Source organism: Triturus cristatus, chromosome 3_1 (genome assembly GCF_964204655.1).
Source record: "Triturus cristatus chromosome 3_1, aTriCri1.1, whole genome shotgun sequence".
Taxonomy (NCBI): Eukaryota; Metazoa; Chordata; class Amphibia; order Caudata; family Salamandridae; genus Triturus; species Triturus cristatus.
In genome coordinates, this window is record NC_140583.1 from 1,018,353,143 (window position 1) to 1,018,378,198 (window position 25,056).

Below are 25,056 nucleotides of genomic sequence, written 5' to 3' on the forward strand. Positions count from 1 at the left end.
AAGGATCGCTGGCTCAGTTATAGTGAATATCAAAACTGATATTAAAAGAGTGCAGTGCAAAAAAGTGAAGTTTCTTAAAAAAGGAGTTAGAGGAAAGAAAATTGTTTATTCGAAATATTCCTACTAATCCTTAAGATAAAAATTGGTGCAAAAACAGCTTTGAAAACATAGGCTGTACTACAATACGGTCGACATGTTTCAGCCTTCCCGACTCTCTAGTCGTTAGCTTTCTTCAGGACCTTAAACCATATCTGTATTGCTACTGCAACAATATATGTGTCAAAACAAATATATTTACAAAGTGCATAAATACAACCTTCTCTGTGTACATCCTTTCATGCAAGAGGTATAGTCGTATTACCTACACATAGTGAAAGAAAAAAGAAAAAAAGACAAAAATGCAATGTCTGTAATGAGTATATCGCTCTCTTAATGTAATTCTTGTTTATAGAAATTGGTTAATGTATATCGGTGATAACCAACATTATTGTAACTCCAAGTGCTTACCTGTTTTGCACAAGGAGTAAGCCTCACCTCACCCGGTAGTTGCTCAGGTTGATGGAGGCCCAGCCCTAAAAATAGAGGGAATCGTTTTTAATGAACCATACATATGCGAGTCTACATGAAGTCCCTTCTATATTCGACTCTTATTATGGTTACTTCCTAGCGGATCACATTTAGATCGAAAACATAGGTTCTGTATTGACACTCTTCAAAGTATCTTTCTAAAAAAACCGCATGAACATATTGTTATTTATGTAGCGTAGCGTAATCTTCCTCTGCTGGCATGATATAAATGTAACGCAAGAGAAAAGATTCTTTTGATGCTTACATAAACCCTTTGTAAGGTTGGGCCAAGCATAATATGCTTGCAATATCTACAAACACACCTGCCAGAATGCTATCGTGACACAGAGAGGGAAATTACATCTTTTTGTTCAGTGCCTGCTACAAAGCCAAAATCAAAGTAAAAGGAAGGTCAGAACTCTCCAATCTGCTCTGTCTCTCTGAGTATTAAAGCGCATTTCGTAATAGGCTTACCTCTCCGTCGGTACCACTGGGTCTACCTGAGCCGTTTGGGAGGTGGCCATACTATCAATTGCAGTCCTTTTTGCGCTGGTGACGTCAATGTACGAACAACGTCGCGCGTACGTCTAACAACCAATGGCATCCAATTAGCGTTATCATGTGCCGATTCACATCAAATCAGGGAGTCTAGTCTAGGCTACCCGCACTCAACGATAGCGTCATATATAAAACTACAAGATTACGTTTATCAATCAGGAACCAGTAGTTCTTATAATTATACGTATCGCTTCTATTCTTACTGGCGCATGTTACTTTGTACCAACAAAAATGACAATAAAGCTAAAAATAATAAAATTGACTCTCTCAGAGAAAATCGCTCGTTGGCCTCTATTTACCTGTATCAAGTGCTCATTCGCATCAATAGAGGAACCTGGTCTGAACTGCCAGCGCTCGATGATGACGTCATAAAAGACTACAAAGTGACGTCTAGCATTCAGGAACCAGTAGTTCTAGTGATTGTACTTCCATGCAACTTTATTGTACAAAATAAAGATTAACATTAGCTCTCACGGGGCAAAACCACTATATGGGGTCAAGATGTTGTTGGAAAGAAAGTTTTTTATATATCGAATAATTATTTACGAGATTTGTCAAGTGATGGTAAAGTCAATCACTCCGATATTAGCGGACCCTGCTCGCACGACTGGCCTCTTGTAAAAAAATAATAATAGTGATCATGTAGTGTTTTACAGGCTAAGGTATGTTGATGTATCTATACATACAGATCTGGTCTGTAAATTAAGCACCTCATAAACAAATGATTGTACTAGACATTGCAACGATGTGTAATCAATAAGTAATGTTATGAGTCCTTGTGCCATGCAATTTATAGAGAAGACCATGGTATCCCATCGTTTAAGCCTGTAACATCACTGTAGATTTTAAAAACCCATTTCTGTTCTCTCAAGAATAAAAAATGAGATGTATCACTCACATGGGACAGTATATATGGTTTTTCTAAAACCGTCCAAGTGAAATCATCTGCTTGATGGTTGGCTTCAAAAAAGTGTCTTGTCAACTTTGTGTTTGTTTTTTTGCACCTGAATGTGCTTTTGTGCTCTAGCATCCGTAATCTTTTTTTTTGAGTGGTCATGCCTACATATTGGCATTTGCACGGACACTCAATCAAGTAAATCAGATTGTCACTATTGCAATTAGAGAAAGTTCTTTGTTCCCAGGGCTTATTTGTACCAATGTCTATGGATTTTGAATGTTTCGTCTGTGGACAAATAGTACAAACGCCACAGGGATGGTGTCCCTGGACCGCCGGTAAATCCCATAGTGTTCTAACTTGTCGTGGCTGTAGTTCTTTTGGTCGAGTGTGAACTAATTTATCTCGAAGATTTATCCCTCTCTTTAAAGAGAATAGTGGGAGCTGGATTTTATATTTACAAGAATTCAGAAGTCGCCAATGTTTCTTAATGCTCTTCTGGATACCGTTGGTTAGAGAGCTGAAGGTATTTACAAAGGTTAAATGGTCCATATAGGGTTTCTCAAATGAAGGTTCTATTAATGCCTCTTTATTGTTATTAGTGGCCCGTTTCAAAGCTTTTTTGATCAATCTCTTAGGATACTTTTTTTCAATCAATTGTTCTGTGAGGTTATGAGCATGGAGTTGGTATTTTTCTCGTGTGGAACAATTTCTTCTAACACGTAGGAATTGACCATATGGTAAATTGTCTCTAAGTGACTTCGGATGTTGACTGTCATATCTAAGGAGTGAGTTCCGGGCCATTGGTTTCCGATACAGTTCGCTTTCTAACCCTGAAGGGGTAACAAAGATAGATAGATCTAAGAAAGCTAACTTTTCTTTGTGAGCCTCAACTGTGAACCTCAGAAAGTCGTTCCGAGTGTTCAGCCATTGTAAGAAAGCAGAGATTGAAGTCATATCGCCTCGCCACACTACAAAAATATCATCGATGTAACGCTTCCATAATCGAATCGAATCATGGAAGGGGTTGTCGGAATTCAGTACATATTTTTGTTCGAATGTATGTACATATAGATTTGCCAGACTCTGTGCAAAAATGCTTCCCATGCTGGTACCTGAGACTTGAAGATACACTGACCAGTTTCTGGTAATTGATGGAAATCCTTTTAAGTCAAACTGTACTTTAAGGTTTTTTGCATGTCTGTTGAGTTATCTCTGATTTTTCTTGAATGAATAGACCACCAGACTCCTTTGGTTTATGAATTATTTGGTTTACTGTCAGACCCCAGTAAAGTGCACCAGGAGTGCCCAGGGCTTGTAAATACAAATGCTGCTGGTGGGCTTGCAGCACTGGTTGTGCCACCCACAGATGCGGCCTAGTAAAATGTGTCTAAGGTCTGCCATTGCAGAACCTGCGTGCAGTCTGGTACTGTCATGCTGACTGGGAAAGTGCACCCACTTCCCAGTCCCTAAACCTTCCCTTAACTTCATATTAGTCACCCCTATGGTAGGCCCAAGGGCAGGGTGCATTGTAAGCATAAGGTAGGACAAGCCCTGATGTGTGTGGCATGTCCTAATAGTGAATTACAGCCATTTTCGTTTTTCACTATTGTAAGGCTACCTGTTCTCCATAGGCAAGAATGGGCTGTTAGAATTGTTACATCCTATGTTCCTAACAGACCCAGGGAACATGGTAGAAAATCGAGTTTAGTATGCCTGAACTCAGAATAATAAAATACATCTTTTAGTAAAGTTTATTTTAATATTCTGTGTTTGCAAATACCACTTTTAGAAAGTTGGTATTTACTTGCCTAACCATTTCAGCCCGCCTCTGCTATGATGTGTATCTGCCTGTCTAGTTTGTGTGAGTGACAGGGCTGGGGAAACCCAGAGAGGCAGGGCTAGGTAGCCTGGTGGTGAATAGAGAGACTGACATCTAGATGGGTGGGAGGAGTGCACCTGGACTCTGAATAGGGCTGTGCTCTGCCACCACAATGCTGGCTCCACCTCCTGTGGAGCGGCTGATATCTCTGCCCTGCACCCTGAATAGAAAGGCAGAGTCATGTCAACAAAGTGCTCAAGAACTGGTTTGGACTGGGCACAGGCCCCTCTACCCCAGAGGAACAAAGGAATTAGGGGTATAAGTATTGGGACCCTGTTCCCAAGAAATTAGATCCTGCTTGACAAGAAGAACCTCTGCCTGAGGAGAAGGAACTGGGAAATTTGTAAGGAGGAGTACTGTCCCTGACCTGGGGAATTGGCCTGCAGTGGTTGCTTTGCTGCTGGAAGGAGATGAGAAAGACTACCAAGGCTTTATTTCAACTTGTGCTTAAAAGATATCCAAGGGCTTGTGCTGAGCTTGCCCTCTCAATGAAGTCCCATGACTAGTGGACTTCACCCCCCAGCTCCCCAGAGTCTTTTGGAAGTGCCTGCTGCTGTTGTTGGGCCTTCTGAGGGACTGCGTGTTGCAAGGAGCTGGAAGCGCGACTCAAGAAGGAGAAGCGTGCCGACGTCGGAGTTGTTGTCGTCGCATCTCACAAAGTGTGTCGCTGCTGCAACATCGCATCGAGCGGAAGCGTCTCGCATCATTCCGGAAGTGTCTCGCAATGCCGAAGAAGCGTGTCGCCATCGCAGCCATCGTAGCTGACGCATTGCACCGCATCAAGAGAAGAATCTCGCATCGAGGAAGAAGCGTGTCGCCATCGCAGCCATCGTAGTTGTCGCATTGCACCGCATCAAGAAAAGCGCCTCGCATCCACGGAAAAGCGTGCTGCCGTCGGAGCTGCTGTCGTCGCATCACGTAAAGGGGTGACGCCGCTGCAGCATCGCATCGAGCGGAAGCGTCTCGCAAACGTCGGAGAAGAGGGCCGCTGCCAAGGCCGCTGTCATCGCATCGCGTAAAGGGGTGACGCCGCTGTAGCTGACGCATCGAGTCGAGTCTTCTCGCAACATCGGAGAAGCGTAACACATCTGGAAGATCTTCACGTCTTTATTTCTTTGCACCAAAAACTTCATCGCATCAGCATCGTTGCAACACTATCGTTGCCCTGCGTGTCGCATCTAAGGTACATTGACTTAAAGTGTCGCATTTAAGAACTTAAGAGAACTAAGCAAACTTCTACCATCTAAAGTAACAGTATTGTGTATTTTTGTCGTTTAATGGTCTTGTGGTAACTCTATATAAAGAATCCTTATTTTTAATATAAAAACCTGTGTGGTGTCCATTTGTAGTGTTGTCACTTGGTTACTGTATGTGTTCACAAATGCTTGACCTATAACGCTCTGAGATAAGCCTTATCTGCTCGCGCCAAGCTACCTAGAGGGTGAGCAGGCGTTATTTTAGGAGTGTAACCCCTTACCCTGACTGAAGGAAAGGTTCCCTGTTTGTCACAAGTCCCTACCTGTGTCAACCAGAGAACCCGGATTCCAACAGGCATTGACACTGGGAACATGTCACACACATCCTTACAGACCAAGCTCCTACAGCAGATGTTTGTGGACCACAACATGATATGGTGGTTGATGGTAATGACTCTCTGGAAACTGTTGGTACATATAGGCATGTGTCATATATGCCTAAGCACATTCATTGAAAATGTAGTCAATCTGTCCCCTGCATGCCACATTCATTGTAGACTGGCTGAACCAGCCAGTGTATGTCACTCCCTGAGTGGGTAATTCATTCACAAGACATCCTAGGATAGTAATGTGTATAGATTTGGGCTTATGTTCCATAGGCGTGTGCTGCTGGTGTTCCACTACTCTTTGACCTCAGGTGGCATAAGCCTCTCAACCATTTCCATGAGTCACCCTGTGTGGCTCATCCTGACTTCATAGCTATGGAGTAAATGAAGGCACACCAATAGGCTGCCTTGGTTTACTCTGTGTCATGGGTGTGTTGCAGGTGCCTTGCATGGGGTTTTGTCAGGCAACACACATTGATGTTCAGGATTACTCATGTAAACTTATGGGCGTAAACATGGGGCAGTAGACAATGCCTATACCTTCACTCAATCTGACACCAAGTTGCATTATACATTTCTCTGCACCTTACTGCACATAAACAATCCATGGACTTGTTTTTCATGATCAGAATGTAAATGGAAAATCCAGGGTGATTTCTAAAAATACCTACCTGTCATGCCTCTTCTAGAGATGTGTAAATTATTTTGGATTGCACCAGGTTTTTGTGAATCTGATAACATGGTAAGTGTCAAACTCCATGGGTGTTGCATGAACACCCATGGCAAAGCACATGCAAAACCTCCTTGATGCAGAGTATAGTAATGCAGTGCTTTACGCTGCCTTGCCTTACTCAATAATTATGAGGTCATGCCAAGGCATGCATGGTGGTATTGGATTGCAGCATCAGCATGATTGAGATTCCTGTGCCCCCCCCAACTTTGGAAAAAAAGACCTGCCTGTGGAGCAGGACCCTTGTATATGAGCCCCCTATAGTTGACCACTCCTAAACACTCTTGGTCATATTTCATGCCATTTCATGTCGTGTTTGCATCAATCTTATTGCACATCTATGTCACAAAATGCCAGTAGAGAAGTTAAAAGCCAGGCTTGGGGCAATCAGAATCTTTCATCCTGGAAGCCATTCCCATGCATCCACCCATGGATTCCAGCCATTCCCAGATGTACCAAGGTATGTATCCCAATGAATGTGTGATTTCTCCATGCATCACAGAGGATGGAATAACGATGAGGGAAATATATTGGAGACCTTGTCATATTTTCTAGCTTTGTATGCTGCAATCTGCAGCACACATAGTAAGCGGGAAATGCCTCGAGAGCTTAGGAATGTGTAGGAATGTATCATTCCTTCCTGCACAGAAACAATCATCCTTGCAGTGTCTTATTGGTGCTAGGCTGCCTGTAGTACATCAGTGCAAGTAGAGAAAATAAATGCTCCACTTCTTCATATATATGGGCCAGTTCTTTCCTCAGTAAATACTGATCTAAATCTAACTGCTGTCAACAATGTCCAAAGTGTCCCCATGGGTATGTGTATGCATGAGAAAGATTCCCATCACCCACGACAAGTGGCTCGCTTCATCATTTGGGAACCTGGGAACTTCACCAGAGAACCATCCTCTACCAGATGGACGTAGATACTGGTTCAATGTGTGTCCCAAATGTATCTGTTGGTATATTGTCTGAATCGAGGGAGACCACGGTAACAATGATAAGGGGTGATGTATGCAGTGCACGTGATAAGGAAGTGATGGTTAAAATTGGTTACCAAGGCACAAATGTGTTTTTATTGTAGTGCTACCTTGATACCAAGATAAAATAAAACAGTGCTATGACAGTTTAAACAAATAACTGTGTTGGAAAAGACTGGTCTACATGTTTCAGCTCTCGGATAGATTATATCCCTGCTTTCGTCAGGACCAGAAAGCTACTGCAAAATTGTGGTGTATTTAATACAAAAAATCTCATAAATCATACAACCTGGACCTTGTTCCTGGTACAGGGAAAATACCCGAATACTTCTGGGTATGTGCCTCACCCCACCTGGCAACTGCTCAGGTTAGGAGGCACCGCTCTCTCCGTCGGTACGTCTCGCGGCTACTGAGCGAGAAGTACCGACGGAGAGAGCGGTTATTTGTTTAAACTGTCATAGCACTATTTTATTTTATCTTGGAATCAAGGTAGCACTCCAATAAAAACACATTTGTGCCTTGGGAACCAATTTTAACCATCACTTCCTTATCACGTGCACTGCATACATCACCCCTTATCATTGTTACCGTGGTCTCCCTCGATTCAGACAATATACCAACAGATACATTTGGGACACACATTGAACCAGTATCTACGTCCATCTGGTAGAGGATGGTTCTCTGGTGAAGTTCCCAGGTTCCCAAATGATGAAGCGAGCCACTTGTCGTGGGTGATGGGAATCTTTCTCATGCATACACATACCCATGGGGACACTTTGGACATTGTTGACAGCAGTTAGATTTAGATCAGTATTTACTGAGTGGTTGCGTTATGGTCACAAAACTACTTTTGACTCACAGTTTTTCTTTTATATATACAAGTTGAATTGGGGATTACAAACTGTTTGAGTCCTTAAATCATATCCCTTAGACCCCCACTCTTTTTGAGATATTCTATTAGTGCCAGTTCTTTCCTCTCCATTTCATGCAACGTAGCACATCAGCTTGGCTGGCTGCCCTGCGTTGTGTCAATGATTAGTTAATAGGCTTTCCAATTTGAAAAATCTACTTTGTGTGCCCCAGAAGTCACACCAGAGGCTGGTATGTAGAAGTGCTATGGGGGCACGATGAGTGTTTCCACACTCATTGTGTGCCCTGGGGCTCTTTGGAATGCTAGCCGGGTCTGCAGATGCTTGTGAGGCCCCTAATTAAAAATCAATAGTGCTGGCCGACTTATAATGCCTGTGTCATCATCAGCAGGTGTTTCCTCTTGTGCAGGGGGGCATGGCCCCATGCAAATTGGGGAATCCCTTTGCCTCTGCGACTATGCTGTATGAAAGACGCAGGCCCAGAGGCAAAGAAGATGTCAGTAGCAGTCAGGAGATGCACTGACAGTGCGCCCCCTGATGGAAGCCCTCTAGAGGGGGAAAAGAGGTCCTATTGCCCCACCCAGACATCCCCTTGCAGGTGGGAGCAGCCGCTCACTGCACTTGCCTGCAGGGGCTTTTGAAATCCCCCATGAATTTGCAGAGAGCTTGTAACCTGCACTGTGCAACACAGCGCGGATTTCCAAAAGCTACTCTGTCTTACACTTGGATGCGCTGTCCCCAAGGCAGTGCAAGTTTGTGGCTGCCCAGGAGGAAGCGCAATTAATGTGATAGGGTACACTTTCTCATTTTTCGCACGGCGCACCTCTTATAAGGTGTGCTGTTGCACAAACAGAGGAAGTGTGCTCGATGTATAATAGGCCCCAGTAATGCAAGAAGTTACACATATGTGCGCTGTCAACATACACATGCAACACATTCGAAGACATAAAGCATGTCACCTCAACTATTCACAGGCAAAACACTGATCCATGCAATTAACATGCACAGCACAATACACTCCAATGTGAAACCAGCCGTGGCCCGTGTAGGTAAGAGGGGTAGCCCAGGTGGGAGGGTGATTTTGACGGATGATGACGAGGGAAGATTTAATGAATAATTAATTTTTCATCGTCATTGTCTTTCGAAACCACCCCCCACCTGGCCCCACCACCCCAACTCTCTTACCTGCACAGGCCACAGCTGTGTAAAACACACCTTTGGCCCAAAGCATCAATTTAAACTGACACATTGGCCTAATACATGACAGATTGCACCCATTGCGTCATCCATAAGATCCGCATCCATGCCAATGCGTCAGAAATGTAGCATTGGCCATTGACATGCGTAGGGCGTAAGTCACACATAGATGATTTCTGCCAGGAACACTTCAGAAAAAACGATGCGTCTTGCAAAAACGTGGCACATCCACACAGGAAATTATGCAATGGTTCTGCCATACTGCAAACCAGGAAGTGTGAAGTTAGTTTCACTTTCCCTTACAGTTTGTTTGCCTGTGGTGAGTGCTGGAGGTGTTTTTTGTTGGCTTGTGATTTTGGAGGTGTTTCTTGGTCTTGTTGGTGTCTGTGATGTCCCTGTTGTGTCCCAAACATTTCATTATTGTCCTGTGATTGTATTTTGTATTGTTTCGTGTAGTGCATTGTAGCGTGTTTTTCTTAATAGGGCTCAAACTTTTAGGGGTAGGGGCTAACTGTATTGTTAGATAATTTAGTGTTTAAGCTGCTCATTTTGTTGACAGACATATCGGAGAAGGGCAGATCCTGTATCCTATCGGAAGTTCATTTTGGGGGCCTCCTGTGGCTCACAGAATACTACCTACCAAACATGTTAGCCTCAGGTGGTAGGGTCATCCAGGAGTACACTACCCGTGACCGCAAGGAGCGGTGGTTCAAGGTTAAGTTCCATCTTAAAAGCCCTTTCGGGGTGGACCGTACCATCCGTCAACTGAAGCACCAGTGGGCGGATATCATCAGCCGGGAGCAGGATCTGATCGATCATCTCGGCACGAAAGTTGGTGGGTCAGTCTGTAAGCACAGATATACCAAGAGCTGGTATATGTGTCCCGTTGACAGATACCTGTCATTGTTGTCATGACTCGAGCAGCAGATATGTTTTGATCTTAGTAAGCCAGGCTACCGGCCAAATCTGTTTGGTCTCAAACATGCGAGAGAGCATTGTTCACAGTGGCCTAGCAGTAGCCCAAACTGACCATGCTGTGCAGGGGAGGACCAAAGCTGCTTGTGGACCCATCCAACAAGATGAATGGACTGTTTTCACCTGTCCTGGCAGGTCGTTACTAAGTTCAAACTGGGTGGCCCAACCTCCATGTATGTTGCAGGGGCACACACTCTAATGTCATAATGTCCCAGGATGGAGTGGTTCTGATTTGCCCTACAAAGGAATTTGCAGACAAATAAAATTGTTGATGTGTAATAATCCATGGTGCGCGTGTACAGTGCCATAATGTACAATGCTCATTCACCTTGCAGTAGTAACATATAATAAGCAAAGTGGAGCAAAGAAACATGCATGGCTGCTGTCTGATGTGTGTAGCATAACAAAGGACATGTATTGCTTTGAGAAAGTTTCAGCTAAATAGTTTGCCTCCTGATGTGGTTTGTCCATTTCTTTTGTTCACAACGCCATCAAAGGCAAACCCCCTTGCACCATGTCACAATGAGTGATGTTTTTGTACTTGGGGGCATATTTACAAGCCCTGTGTGCTTCAGGAACATCACTTTTTGTGATGTTTCGGTGGTGCACAGGGCTTAGCCATATCTACAGGGCCACGTAAAGCCACTCTGTGTGACTTTTCATGGCCTTGTTGATATGGAGTAAGGCAAGTCGCTTCCTTGTCTTACTCTGTGTCAAAGAGGCATTCCATGGGTGTTGCTGATGGTGTTCTCACGAAACACCCTAATTTCTCCTCATTTTTTCCTCGGCAGCGCACATGGAAAGAGGAAAACACCTCTTGTGATTGTTTTTGTGCAAAAAGGTACCCATTCCTGCACAAAAACAATCTTGTCAACAATACAGACAACCTTGCCCCATTGTACAAGGGTGCCTGCTTTGGAGCTCAGCTCAAAGTTGTGCATAGGCAAAAATGACAAAAATGCACCGTATCTCGTAAATACAGTGAATTTCTGCCTTTCGGATTTGCGAAGGGCAGCACAGCAAAAAGATTTGCATCGCTTGCCTATGCCTATACTTTGTAAATATGCCCCTTGGTATGCAGTCTGTGCAGCTGAGATATTGTATCCCTGGATGCCATACCTTTGTATATCATTAGGCCATTTGAACTTTGCCTTGTGCTCCTAGTCCAATGTGCAGATTGGATGAGACATTTGTTGTGTAAATTCACTGATCTTCTTTTGTACACAGTGTACCATGAAAACATTAACCCCTTCGGTGCTCATGACGGAACGGTTCCGTCATGAGCCACGGTTGAGCTGTGCTCATGACGGAACCGTTCCGTCATGACCACGCCCGCGCAAGAAACCGTCAGCACAGCGGCGGAATTTGCGCAGCATGGAAGGGGTTAACAGAACATTGTTCCATGCTTTTGTGTTGTAGGTGTGCCTGAGCCATACATAATCAGAGAGGTGGCAACATTTTGGTGAGTGTCATCTGAAAGTTTTCTGTGCTATTTGGAGATTGTGTGTGATTGACCCTGGAATAGACATTTTTGGAAAAACGAATTAGACCACATGTATCCGGATATGTGTGAACTGTCATCCTGCAACATGGGTACCAGAGCAGCCTTCAGATATCTGCATCTCAGTGAAATATGAGAAGGGGAGGTAGAGGATGAATGTCTAACATTACTTGATGTGTTTGGTTGTGTATGATAGGACAACTATGTGAACCTGCGTTTGGCCAGTTCAAATGCAATCTGCTTGTGTGTTGCATGTTGCTACTGTGGTCGTAAACATGCACATGCATGGTCATAATATGATTCAGGGCCACACAGAAAGTGAGGATCATACCTCAGTAAAGAATGGTTAGGTATGACTTGATAAGGCACATGTCACCAGTCCACAAAGGGTGATGCTGTCAAAGGTGTGACTCATGTTCTCCTCTGCCCAATGACCACTGAGCAACACATGATCATGCTATTTAAAGGATGTTGTAAGTGGAAGGACAACGTATACCAACATATGAATACGTATGCTGTGTTGTCAGCATCCAGAGCATTACACAGTCAAAAAACTGGTGCCTTTACCGATAGTTTGACATCGTGACAAATGTCTGCCTTGATTATCTGTAGGAAAAGACATGCAAGGTACAGCACAGGATACTTATACATATGGGAACTACAGCATTCATGCACACACTCTTGGCAGTGGGTTGAGGTGATTTGCATCACACTCAGAATTCACACTGACTTGTGGGAGCAGATACTAGGGGATGCATAGGGCTACAGGGTATTGGTAGAATTACAGTACTTGGAGTCTGTTGTATGGTTCCATGTATTCCCATGTGTCAAGATCGTTGAAGTGTCCAACAGGCCAATGTGAACGATGGATAGCTAGCCATCCTCCATCTATGTTTCAACCCTATCACATGCTGCTTGAACCACCACAGTGAGTACCTTGTGTGACGATATGTGCCATGCCTTGTGTACTCAACATCACATATGCTACTAGGTCTCAGTACTATTAGGTGTACAGGTATATTTGGGCACAGACTGCCATTTTGTATACATGCTATCTTGTAACATGGGTACCTTTGCCTCATTAGTTTTGGAGGAGTAGGTATTTCAGAAGACTGATTTTTTACACAGCTAAATGTTATTGTATGGCATGAGCATGCCACATGTGAGGTTTATGGTTACTAAAGGATATTGTTGAATTAGATCTGTTCAGTGTCAGCTATGCCTGATACATATTTCCATCCTCTACAACAGATAACATTATGCCAGACCGTCCAAGGATCATGGGATCCGGAAAGACCGTTATAGCCACCTCAGGCATGGTGCCTGGGCATACCGCAGGATGGGTCGGCGATATTTGGATGAAAAGGCAGACGACAAATGGCCCGCTTTCCGACAAGCCCTACAGGGAGCAGCCAAGGAATGAACCCATTCTGGGAACCTCCTCAGGACAAATGCTCATTGCACCACCCACAAAACTAGCAACCCCTGGGCAGCCATCTGGAAGTGATCTGCAGATATTGAATGACCTGGCTGAACTCAAAAGATGAATGGTAGGTGTGGAGCAGAAGCTGGACATTATCATCCACAGCATTAACAGTCTGAAGCAGGTGGTGGAACAGTTGGCTGCTCAAATCTGATCCATTCTGTTAAATTCTGCCCTTCCCCATTTCTTTTTTTCATGGTAATCTTATATAGCGCTTGGACGCCCCTGGGGCAGCAATCGCGCTTTAAAAATCCACATTCAATTCAATTCAATTCAAATACCATAGCATAACTTCATTTAGAATTTAGCATAGGGTTAGTTTAGTATAGTTAATTGTAATTAGTATTTAAAAATGTGTATCTTTTATCTTGTTAGGTGGGATATGGGTAGGTTGGAGTTAACATATCTTGTTAGGTGGTGCTAGACACATGCAGTGTGGTTTCCATGATGTGTTTGTTTACATGTGTTACTAGGTGCAACACCTGCGGAAATGGTCCAATCAAGTTAGCAATGGATTCACTTAAGGCATCCACACACATTATTGTAAAATGTAAGTGTGAGAAGGTGGTCTGATATATGCTGTCCACTAGTTCTAGTGGGCACCTTGTATCAGTCCAAACAACCCCTTTTTGTGAATGGTTAAAGACAACCTTATATGAAAGCTATCCTAGTGGTAGCTATGGAGAGCAGCCTTCAGGCTAAGTCTTGAAGGAATGTAAAGCAGCTTGTTTTACTAGTCTATAATCTCTTGAATGATCAAATGAAAGTACAACCACACCAGGTATATATTTAAAATATATGTATTTAGGTTAACACACACCCCTCTAGTCTCTTTATGAGACTGGAGTCCGAAGTGCTTAAGTTACAAGATAGCAATCATCAGTAATAGCACAAATACACGTTTGGGCCTTCGGGGCGTACCAAACCATATACCAAAAAAGTGGTATAAGAACCACGACTGGAATAGACACTAGGCCTATAGCCTGTAGAATCACTGGGACCCCAAGGAACCACCCAAGGTAATGACACAGGGGACCCACGGGGAGTGTATGCAGTGTGTACACACAACCGCGGGTTCCCGTTATCTTTTATGGGCAATGTCGCGGTTGGAAATTTAAAGATTAGGGACACTTCTAATCAAGTCAGGACCAAACCCTTTTGGACTTAAGAAGTTCTAGGGCTAGCACCCACGAGAGCATCGGAGTACTCGAGTTACCTCACCCTGGGAAGTCGGGTGCATAGGTGTCTTTTGGTGTCGGGTCGCGTCGTCGATTTAAATGGGAACCTGCAAAGAACTGCTGCTGCCGTGAAGAGGAGAAGTGTCCGAAGAGATCCAAGCCTGGATCTAGGATGGAAGGAACCTGAAAGCAGAGGGGACAGAGTCTGGGTCACTTGCCAGTGACCTAGGGCAGGATGGACAAATGCCCACAGATGTCGGGTGCTTCAGGTGAGTTGATGGGTGTCTTGACTCTTCAGCCATGAGGTACAGGAGGCGTCGACGAAGTCCATGAGCCGGATTCGAGCTGTACCATGAAGTCTGTCGAGTGCTGCGGTGTCGGCGACCAGAATGGACGCAACAACCTTTGCAATGGCAAGTCACTGGAATTTAGAGAAAGGACTGTGGTGCAGACCAGCAAGGTCTGAGGGACTCACCCAGTGAGGGTAAGTCGGGGCACGTCTGGAGCAACCAGGTAAGCCCAATCACAAAAGGAGTCACTTTCGTGAGGACCTGCTAGCCAACGGGCTAGTGATCGCGAAGGAGCCTCAAGTGGTCGCACTTGAAGCTGGCCCACGGGTCACTTGTGGAGTGGAGGCCAACAATCTTCGGTGCAGTAGGTGCTCAAGGATGGGGCTACTCAGAGCCCAAAGCACAACTTCGAGGAGGACCAGGAAGATAGTGTTGCTGCAAAAGTTCACGGTGTCCAGGGTCACGGTTCCACATCACCCACGATAGCCACGGGCCTCAGCTTTGCTGTGGATCAGGGAAGCCTCGGGGAAGTCTGAAAATTCACCTCTGGGGATGGAAATACTTTGGCGTCCGGTGGGAGCTTCAGAATTGCAGACCGGTCAGTTGCTTCTTTGGTGCCTGCCAAGCAGGGGAGTCACTCCTTGACCCCAAGGGAGATCTCTTCAGTCTTCTAGTCAGGATAGAACGTCGAAGGTCCAGGATGAACGTTGCAGAGTTTGGTCCAGGGTAATCTAAAGACCTAGGGACTGGATTCCTATACTTATAGTGAGTTTAGGGGATGGACTAACTCTAAGGCCCCACCTATGGGTGGGCCAGGGAAAAGGGGTGATCACACCCATTTCCTTTGTCCAGTTTCGCACCAGATCAGGGGCAGGTAGCCCCTGCAACCGGTTTGAACTGGAGTATGCACAGGGACACCAAGTGTGCCCCCAGTGCAGGACTTCAAGCACCAGAGAGTACTCCCGCCCACCCCCAATACACATCAGCCAGTCTGGGGAGGTGGGGACACCTCCCCTCGACAGGAAACCTATTGTCCAGGCCTGCCCTGCCGGAGTTTTGGTCAGCAGCAGGAGGCCAGTCCCGTGTCTGTGGCAGAGGCATCCATTTTGTGATGCCAGGGCTCAGGAAAGTCCTACCGGGTTTAGCCAGTGTAAACATGTCTCTCCCTCTAGAAGGGTGGAATGCTTCCCCCGCCACCATAACTGGCGGGGGGGGGTAGTATTCCAAAGCGTTTGACACCAAACACGACATGTTTTGATGCAGCCATCCCAATGTTAGCATTTACTGCGAGGTTATAATGCACTTAAGAGTATATGGTATGGCTGTATCACAGAACAGCCATAAGGAAGTATTTCCGAAAGCTGCAGAGGAGCTCAGCTCATGCTGGGGCACCCTCTCACATAAAACTAAGCACTCTTCCTTCAGGATTGTCAAGGCCTGCCATAGGAGTGGCTTATAGGTTTATATGTGTCTGTATAGGGTAGTGATATACCACAGTAAGGGGTGCAAGCACACCCTTACCCAGGCTGCAGTAGCCAGCCTGTAGTGCCATTTTGGAGTGCTTCCCAGGGGTGGCATAATACATGCTGCAGCCCCTGGTAGGCCTCTGAGGTACCTATGCCCTAGGTACATAGTATACCATATACTAGGGGCTTATAAGACACTCCAGAATCCAACTAGATATGTACCTAATGTACATGGAACCATTTTTGAGAGGAAGCAGCTAGACTGTGGTCCTGATTAGCAGGGCCACAGCCAGACTAAGGTCGAAAAACAGAGAAACACCAGCAAAAAGTGGGGATACCCATGTAAAGCAGATCCTACTCTCCTACAGTAAGTGTCACTCCTGCAGTGAATAGAATCCCAGGCCCAACCAGGGCTTCCCATACGGTTGCAGTGTGTATGTGAGCAGTGCTACATGTGCTGCATGGATGATAATGTCTAACAACTGTGAGAATTCCTGGAGATTTTGCCTCACACACTGATGCTTACACCTCTTGTCACAGCAGTGTAGTGTGCAGGCTAGTATCCATGGATGTGCTCTCCAACAGTGCTGTGACTTCATTCACCCTTTACATTAACTGCATAATAGTTGTAGCACTTCATGCTTGTGACCTTGAGTATCTGCTTGCTAGTCTACATACACATAGGATTCACCAAATATAGTTCGATCGGCCTGTGTAGCTTAGTCCATGGCACCATTGCACACATGTCACTTTGGGGAGTAGTTGGTGTCTTTGGCTCGCAAAACCCACCATGTTGTACTTAGTCCAGACTCCAACAGATATACAACACACATGTTGAACTAAGTGCATTTATTTACATGTGCAAAAATTTGTAGGATCACAGGCACAGGCACCGTTCTTACGGTAGCAACACCAAAAGCTTTTTTGAGCCATTGGTTTGCTAATAGGGAAGAATAGCAACATTGACAGTCCAGAAATGTGTGAGATCAACAGGTGGGAAAGCAACTTGAGGACAGTACAAGTTGGGAAGTACACTGGCGTGGTTATCAACTTTGGGCAAAGGAGAAACTGGCAAATTGTTACAGAGAAATGCTACCGGGCATATTTATGTTGGATAGAGTCTGCATCCTCCTCCTCTGCTTTCCATGAGGGGGGGTGGGGTAGGTGCCAGAGGCACACACACATCAGGGGCTGAGAATGTGAAGACCCTGTCTGTACCAGCATTTCTCTGTGCCAACAAGTGAGACAGCAATGCACTGAGAAGGTACTGCTGGTTTGCCAGCAAAGCATGTAACGTCGCGGTGGTAGGCACCCATATTAGCAATGTATGTGCCCTGCTCCCACTCCATGGACTCAAGAATGTTGCAGATGGCCCCGGCTGGTTGGCAACCTTGCTGGTGACACTTCGGTAGTGCAGTTGTTCATGCCTCTGCTTCATGACACCAGTGATGTCAGCCAGGCACTGTTCGATCCCACAGGGCATACAGTAGAAGCCTCTTATAGCTGCCAATATGTCCTTATTGGGACTGAGATACCTAAAGACTGCCTCTACGGTGCCCGCCAGGGTCTCCATCCCCACATGCACCACATCTACCATCTCCTGCTGGACTCCTACCGCATGATGTTGGAATTTAACCTGGGAGTCCTCAGAGAACAAGATTTTGTAGAAGGCCCCATGGTCAAGGTTTGACAGGCTGTCATCCTCATCCAGATTGTCATCCCGGACAGGCAGCTGATCATAAGGTGTAGGAACATCCTCTGCAATGAGACAGAGAAACGTTAATGGTGTTGTAAATTAGATGTTTACATGAGAGATCTTGATGATAATATGACTTGCTAATTTTTGAATTTCTACACAACATTAATGAGTTGGATGTCTGTTACACAGAGGTATAGAGTCCAAGTTGCACGGTAGTTGCCTTTCAGATGGCAGTATCTCTGCATAATTCATACATAAAACTGTGTGATCAGGCTGACTTTTGACTCTGGACATACCATTCCTGGATGTATGGGAAGAGGTCAGGTTCACATCTGTCAAGGTGATTTGAGGTTTTTTTCATGATACCGGTGCTGATTGTCTTTTTACATACTGACACCACTCCTGGTCACATTCCACCTAATCCCCAGGGTGCCTACATTCCCTGCAGACAGTATTCAGGCCACTGCTCCTCTGCAGGTAATATTGGCCTGGTCATGAATTAGTTATGATCCTGCCATCTGGCTTTCAAACTGTACACTATGGCACTGTGCCTTGATGTGCTGTCTCGAAAACACATTGTGCATTCATGTGGCAAAGAGTTGATTTTGTAACAGAGATTATGCACAACTCTACACACTGCAGGAATGTGTGAGGGCATGTACTTACCATGTATTTCCTACTTGTAACTACTCATATGATTTAATTGGATATACATTTGGCTTCATCTTTGTGGACAGTGGGCACTGTGTACCAAATCAGAGGGGATGGAACTTGTTACACAAGGTGGGTTGCTAGCACTGACACTAACAACAGTTGGGTATGTGCATGGTATAACACATCTTTTGACTCAGGCCCGCTCACTTGTACATGCCTTCTCTGCCACTCCTCATTTTGTGACATTGACTAATCTTAATGCCACAAAGTGATGTAACCCAGATCATACATTGACTCTTTTGTGCCTACAACACCATCAATATGAGTGGGCATATCCAATGGACTGACATGGCTGGCTGTTATTGAGGTCTATGTGTCAAGCTGTACCCCACATGGTAGCAGTGCTGGAATTGGACACATTTATCTACCCAGGCTTGCAACGTAATTACGTTGCAAGCCTGGGTAGATACATGTATACTTCATCCACCTCAGTTTCCAAACATCACTGACTCCCGCCCTTTGTAGTGGCAGACTAGTTTTTCATGTCCATTTACAGATTCCCTATTTCACATCCTCCTACTGAGACATATGTGGCATGGTGAGACAATTTGTATTCAGACTCCCCCCTGGCACATGCTACTTTTTCAGTCAGGACCACATCACATGTAGGATGTTGGACCCCAATAGGCTCTTCTCTGTCATTCCTTCTCAGCTGCAATACAAGTGTGACACTGTCAAAACAGCAATGCATGTGTATTAGTTAGGCTACCTTGCCAAACAGATATCTATTCTGACCTCCTTGCTATGCAATGCCTCCCCATTCAGACACAGTGGCAGTTGAAGCTTCTCAGACAGCACTTCAACGTACTGCACAAGCAAAGCCCCACCAGGGCCACACATCACCTTTGGTTTCAACACACATGGTCCTCTGGAGGGCATCACTTGCATTAACCCTGATCCAGTCAGATTTAGTGCATGGTGCGAATTCTGGTAGACCTACTATGGCAACTGACACCTGTTGGGTCTCACTCTACATGTTAGGACAGCTGTGTACTAAATATTACCATGCCAGATAATGTACATGTGGCTCTTGGCATGGGGAAACAGCCCTCATATCGCAATGCGGTCTTTACAACGACCGCGTTGTTACATCGCAGTACCTTTATAACGCAAGTTGTTACAGCGGCTTGCTGTTGGGGGCGCTCAAATCTAAGGAATAGTATAATTTACAATTTCAACACCTTCCCTACTGTTGCGCACGCTCGAGTTGGAATAGTAAATTATACTATTCCTAAATCCTGTGCGCACCCTACAGCAAGTCGTTGTAACTACTTGAGATGTAATGGTACTGCGATGTAACTACGTGGTCATTGTAACAACCGCGTTGTAATTGCATGCGTTGAAAATGCATGCGATGTAAAGGTATGCATTCCTTGGCATGTTCCTATGTGTTGATTCTTCACATTCCCCACACCTGACCCCCCGCTCAGGTGAGCTGCTTCTCCTCTGACAAGCCCAAGCCATTTGTTTGCTTTACAGTGCAGATTTGTGTGCATGTCCTCATTAGTTTGTGTATGTTTCAAGGGGCTTATTTGCAAGCCCATTGTACTGCCAGGGCATCAGTTTGTGACACACCTGCGCCACACAGTGCAGCTCCATATCCACAATGCCACACAAAGTCACTCTGCATGGCACTTCATGGCCTCATAGATATGTATCAAGGCAAGGCTGTGTTGTCTTACTCTGCATCAGGGGGGCATACCATGGGTGTTGTGGTTGGTTTTTCTATGCAACACCCATGGGGTTTGATGCATTTTCAGATTTACAAGGATATGTATATCTGGGAATGCATCAAAAGCTTGCGCCTCCCCAGGGGTGGGGTAATGGTTATTTTTGTGACAGAGGGTGCCTCTTCCTGCACAAATACAACCTGATTTCAATATATGCACCCTTGCACAATGGTGCAAGGGTGCCAGTGTTGGCGCTAGGCAGCCATTTGTGCACCACCACAGTTTAAGAGAACAGAAATGCACCATATCTCATATATACAGTGCATTCCTGCTAATTCTTTTGACACAGGGTAGCGCAGCAACTTGACATTCAGTGCTGCCCTGTGACAAATTGTAGTATGTGAGATATTCATTTGTGCAATCAATTAGACAATCCTCTATTCAAAGGTGGACTGGGACTGATGCTTCACCTTACAAACGGAATGGAGAAACATGATGGAGCCGGTCAGAATTGTGCATCTTGTAACTGGGCAGTGTGAGTGACATTTCTCAGCCTTCTAACGGGACATGATCCAGCTTCTTCCCTTTGTACTGCACACAGCACAGTGGAGCGCTGGTATATAGCCTGGGCCACTGCACAACTTGAACTTTTTGCCCACATTGCCCCTTGTTCATATTTACCCTGTGGCTGTGGTTGTTCCTCATATGCTGCACTTTCATAAACTGGTAATCCAGCAACCAATTCGTCTGGGATGACAGTTGCCACCTGCTCCTCCTTTGCATCCAGCTCCTCCTGGGGCACTGGGCTCCCTCCTCCCATTGCTGCCTTCAGGTTATTGCCCAGTTTCTAATTCATCTGTGTATATAATCGTGCCAGCTCTTATTGCAGTCAGTGACAGTCCTCTTCGTTTGCCCCACACTGTTGATCTTCTCCACGATGGACTGTCAAATGGCCTCTTTCCTTCCTAGTGGCAATTTGGAGGTGATAAAGAGCTGATGGTGCTGTATCACCTCAGTGATCAAGATTTCATTCTCCTCCTCACTGAAGTTGGACTTCCTCTTCCCTTGGGAGCCTGCCTGGAAACGGTGGAAAACAAAGAGATTGGAGTGTGAAGAACACTCACCAGTCCTAGAGGATGGAGAGATACTTTCTAACCTAAGAAAGGAGAAGGGGGATATGTCCTTCTGAAGATACACTAACAATACCTATAGAGTATCAGTATCACTTCTCACCTCGCGGCACTGGACGTAATGAGAGGAAGCGCTTGCCACACCTAGACTCTATCCCACTAGGAGTGGGAAAGGAATCATATTCAATTTTTTATATGTAACCCACACACACTCTATTAGTGTCATGCTTCATCATTTGGTTCACTCTGACTCCTAAACATCAGGGTGGGCTCGATCGTATTTCAGGGAGCTCTTAAAAGAAAAAGGACTAGGAGGCGTAACAAGAAGATAAAAATCCCTCATCCACTCCAAGGAATCCGTTTATTCATTGAGTGGATGGGGACAGTAAAAACGTAATTATGGAAAGGGACTGTAGGATTTAATTGTCCTATGAACCATGCTCGACCAACATGTTTCAGCCCTATTCTGACAGGCCTAAAAAGGTGTGGGGCTTTTGTCAGGGTGGATTCAAGTGTGGAACACCCCCCCCCCCTCCACTGATGCTGCTATATGCTCGATGTATTGATCATTTGTAGCATGCAATTACCAACTGCATGCCCTGGCAGGTTTATACTCGCCACGCTAGGTACGACCTGTGAAAGAGAATGTCATTTTAGATCTCATTTACATTTCTTGGCTGCGCCTATGGTGCTGTGCGTTTATCATATGCCATTGTGAGGCTGTTTACAATGTTGCATGCACAACTTCTCACGCAAGAGGTATTGTTAGTCTTCCTGCACATCTTGGCTGATGCTGGGGTTGTTGTCCTTGTTTCTGCTGCCTGATCTCTGCTACGCATCTGCCTTCTGTAAAGTGTGCCTTAGTTTTTTCCCCGATGCGTCAGTTTTTGTACTTTTTTGATGCAATAAGTGGCATAGGACCAATTTGCATCACTTTACGACCCATAATTTAGGGCTGCTTCACTTTTCCAGCAGAAGCATCATATTTTTTACGACATGGTGCACAAGGACAAGTGGCTTTTTTTTGGACGCACATAGATCCTTACACCACGGTGCACCGTGTTTTAAATATGATGCATCAATGGTGTAGGTTTCTGTCGTACCAAAGTGCAAGCTGTTTTGATACATCAATGCATCTTTTCTTGTAATTATAGCCTTAGCATTCTAAGCAGCATATCATCAACGGCCAGCGATAATTATCGCTGGCCGCTCTTAGCGTTAAAATGTTTAACGCCGGCTATCGCAGATAATTATCGCCATGCTACCGCTGTATTAACAATGCTCAGCGCAATGGCGATAATTATCCTAGGAATAGCGATGTTTTCCATGGAACATCGCTGGTTTTCCAGCGATGTTCCATGGAAAACGGCGATACCCTTGATAATAGGGGCCTGTGGTCTTAGCCACACAATCCACCCCCCATGTTAAGTATGCCTTAGTCAGGAATTTAACAGACGTTAAATTCTTGCGTTAAGGCATACTTAGCGCGATTTAAATAATCGCTTCCCCGCATTGTAAATATCACGAAGCTGCCTTTGTGATATTTACCTATGTTGTTTCCACAGACACGCCTACTTTGCATCTCATTAGCGATGCAAAGTTAGGCGTGCTGGAAACGGGAGCCAAATCAGCAAAACACGCGACAGCGTGTCCTTGCTGATCAGGCGATAAAATTATCACCGCTTTTCGGCCGAAAACGGCCGCAAAAGCGGCGATAATTTGTTATCGCCGCATTGTTAATATGCCCCAAAGTCATTACTTGTATAGTCGGTACAGTAGTTAGTGTATCAAACTACAATGCAATACAACCAACGCATGTTTTGCTCAGCATGTTGCTTTTGCAAAGCAGTAAAATAAAATCAATACAAACTAATATATCAAACTACATGAAAGAACAAGCATTGGCAAGGCCAATAAGTTTTGCGTATGCAAAATCTACTGGCTTTGTTGATTTTGTTTTTTAACATGTTGCACAGTAGCGAGGGCTGTTGTCCAACATGGCTTAAAGTAAAATAAATAAAAAAGCTCTATCATGCAGCCAGCATTGACTGCGTCATAGCTCTTTTCAAAATTTTACGATGTCATGTTGGATGACAGCCCGCTCTAAAAGGACACAAGAGGGAATTGAGAGGGATGACAATGAAGCAGGAGGGGTTTGGAGGGACAGGGAAACAACAAGAACATGGGAGAGGGAGGGAGGGATGATGGAGAGGGGCTGAGAGTGGATGCAAACACATGCACTCTTAAGGAGTGACTGATACAAAATGGAAAATATGTACCTCTACAATAAGAGACTAGTGGACTGGAAGCTGGTCTTGGACCAACCTACATGGACCGAACTGAAGAGAAATTGGATGCAGCAGGAGACCCTGACTAATGAGAAGCAAAGACATGAGACCAATGTCAGAGCCAACCAATGGTAAGTAAAGGTAAGTAATGGAAGGGGTCTAAGCCCTTTTAAGGATTTTTTTTTCATTACATGAGATTTCACAAGCACAGCTCAAGGGGCTGTGCAGGCAAACATAAAAAATGAATAATCTATACGTGGATGACATATATAATCATACAAGGGACTCTTCTCGGAGTGCAACTGCTATCTATCTATCTATCTATCTATCTATCTATCTATCTATCTATCTATCTATCTATCTATCTATCTATCTATCTATCTATCTATCTATCTATCTATCTATCTATCTATCTATCTATCTATCTATCTCTCTCTCTCTCTCTCTCTCTCTCTCTCTCTATCTATCTATCTATCTATCTAATCACTTTAATTTAAGTTGTGATATAAATATTTATTGAACTCCGTATACTAGTACTAATTCATTAAATAATTGAACACAGAGAACTGATCTTTGATACTAAATGGCAGAGGGAAGGATGTAACCCTACCGTGACGGAACTGATCATTGTGCAACTAGGAAATCTGGGCTCAAATTCCACCTTCCACAGTTTGATCAAAGGCAAATCGCTTTATTAAACTATGTAGCACTTCCATAACCAATCAATTTAAGAGCTCTTTCAAATAATTCACTTAGGTGCCTGCACTATACGGAAAATTCACTTGTATATGGCTTCTATGAATTAATAAAATCTTGACTCATATGTAATAACAACATAGATAATATATACACAAGAAACTGAAAAGTATTGGGTAACTTGTGCAATGTTGTCAGGACATCGGGTATTCTTTAATGTTTAATGTTTAAAAAATACGACTTTGAATAAATCACTCAAATCAGTGATGTAATCACATATACTTAATGGAGACACTCAGAAATGGTGAGATGGCTCTTAAAGTCATACCCTTGGCTCGGCTCTCTCTTTGAATTTGTTGGTTCGCCCACCACTAGAGCAGAACAGTGGTCTTCCTTGTAGACTCTCCCCCACAGTGCTTAATTTGAGCAGGTGGTTTCTGGTGCTCAGCACCTGCACTTATGGCAGTCTGCCACATGGTGGCGCTGCTTATCTAATTTACAAATGAGCACAAGAAGAGTTGTTTATTAACTGAATGTACATTACAAAATTGAAATGCATGCCATCCAAGCCTTTTTTATGGCTTTGGGGGCCTGGAATAGTCTGAATCATCACACTTCTAGCAGTGTGATGGTTAGTAGTCGTGTTAGTACTTTCATTGGCTGCGCTGGCAGGGGCAATGGGTGATGCAGGCTGCAGTGGCCTCCT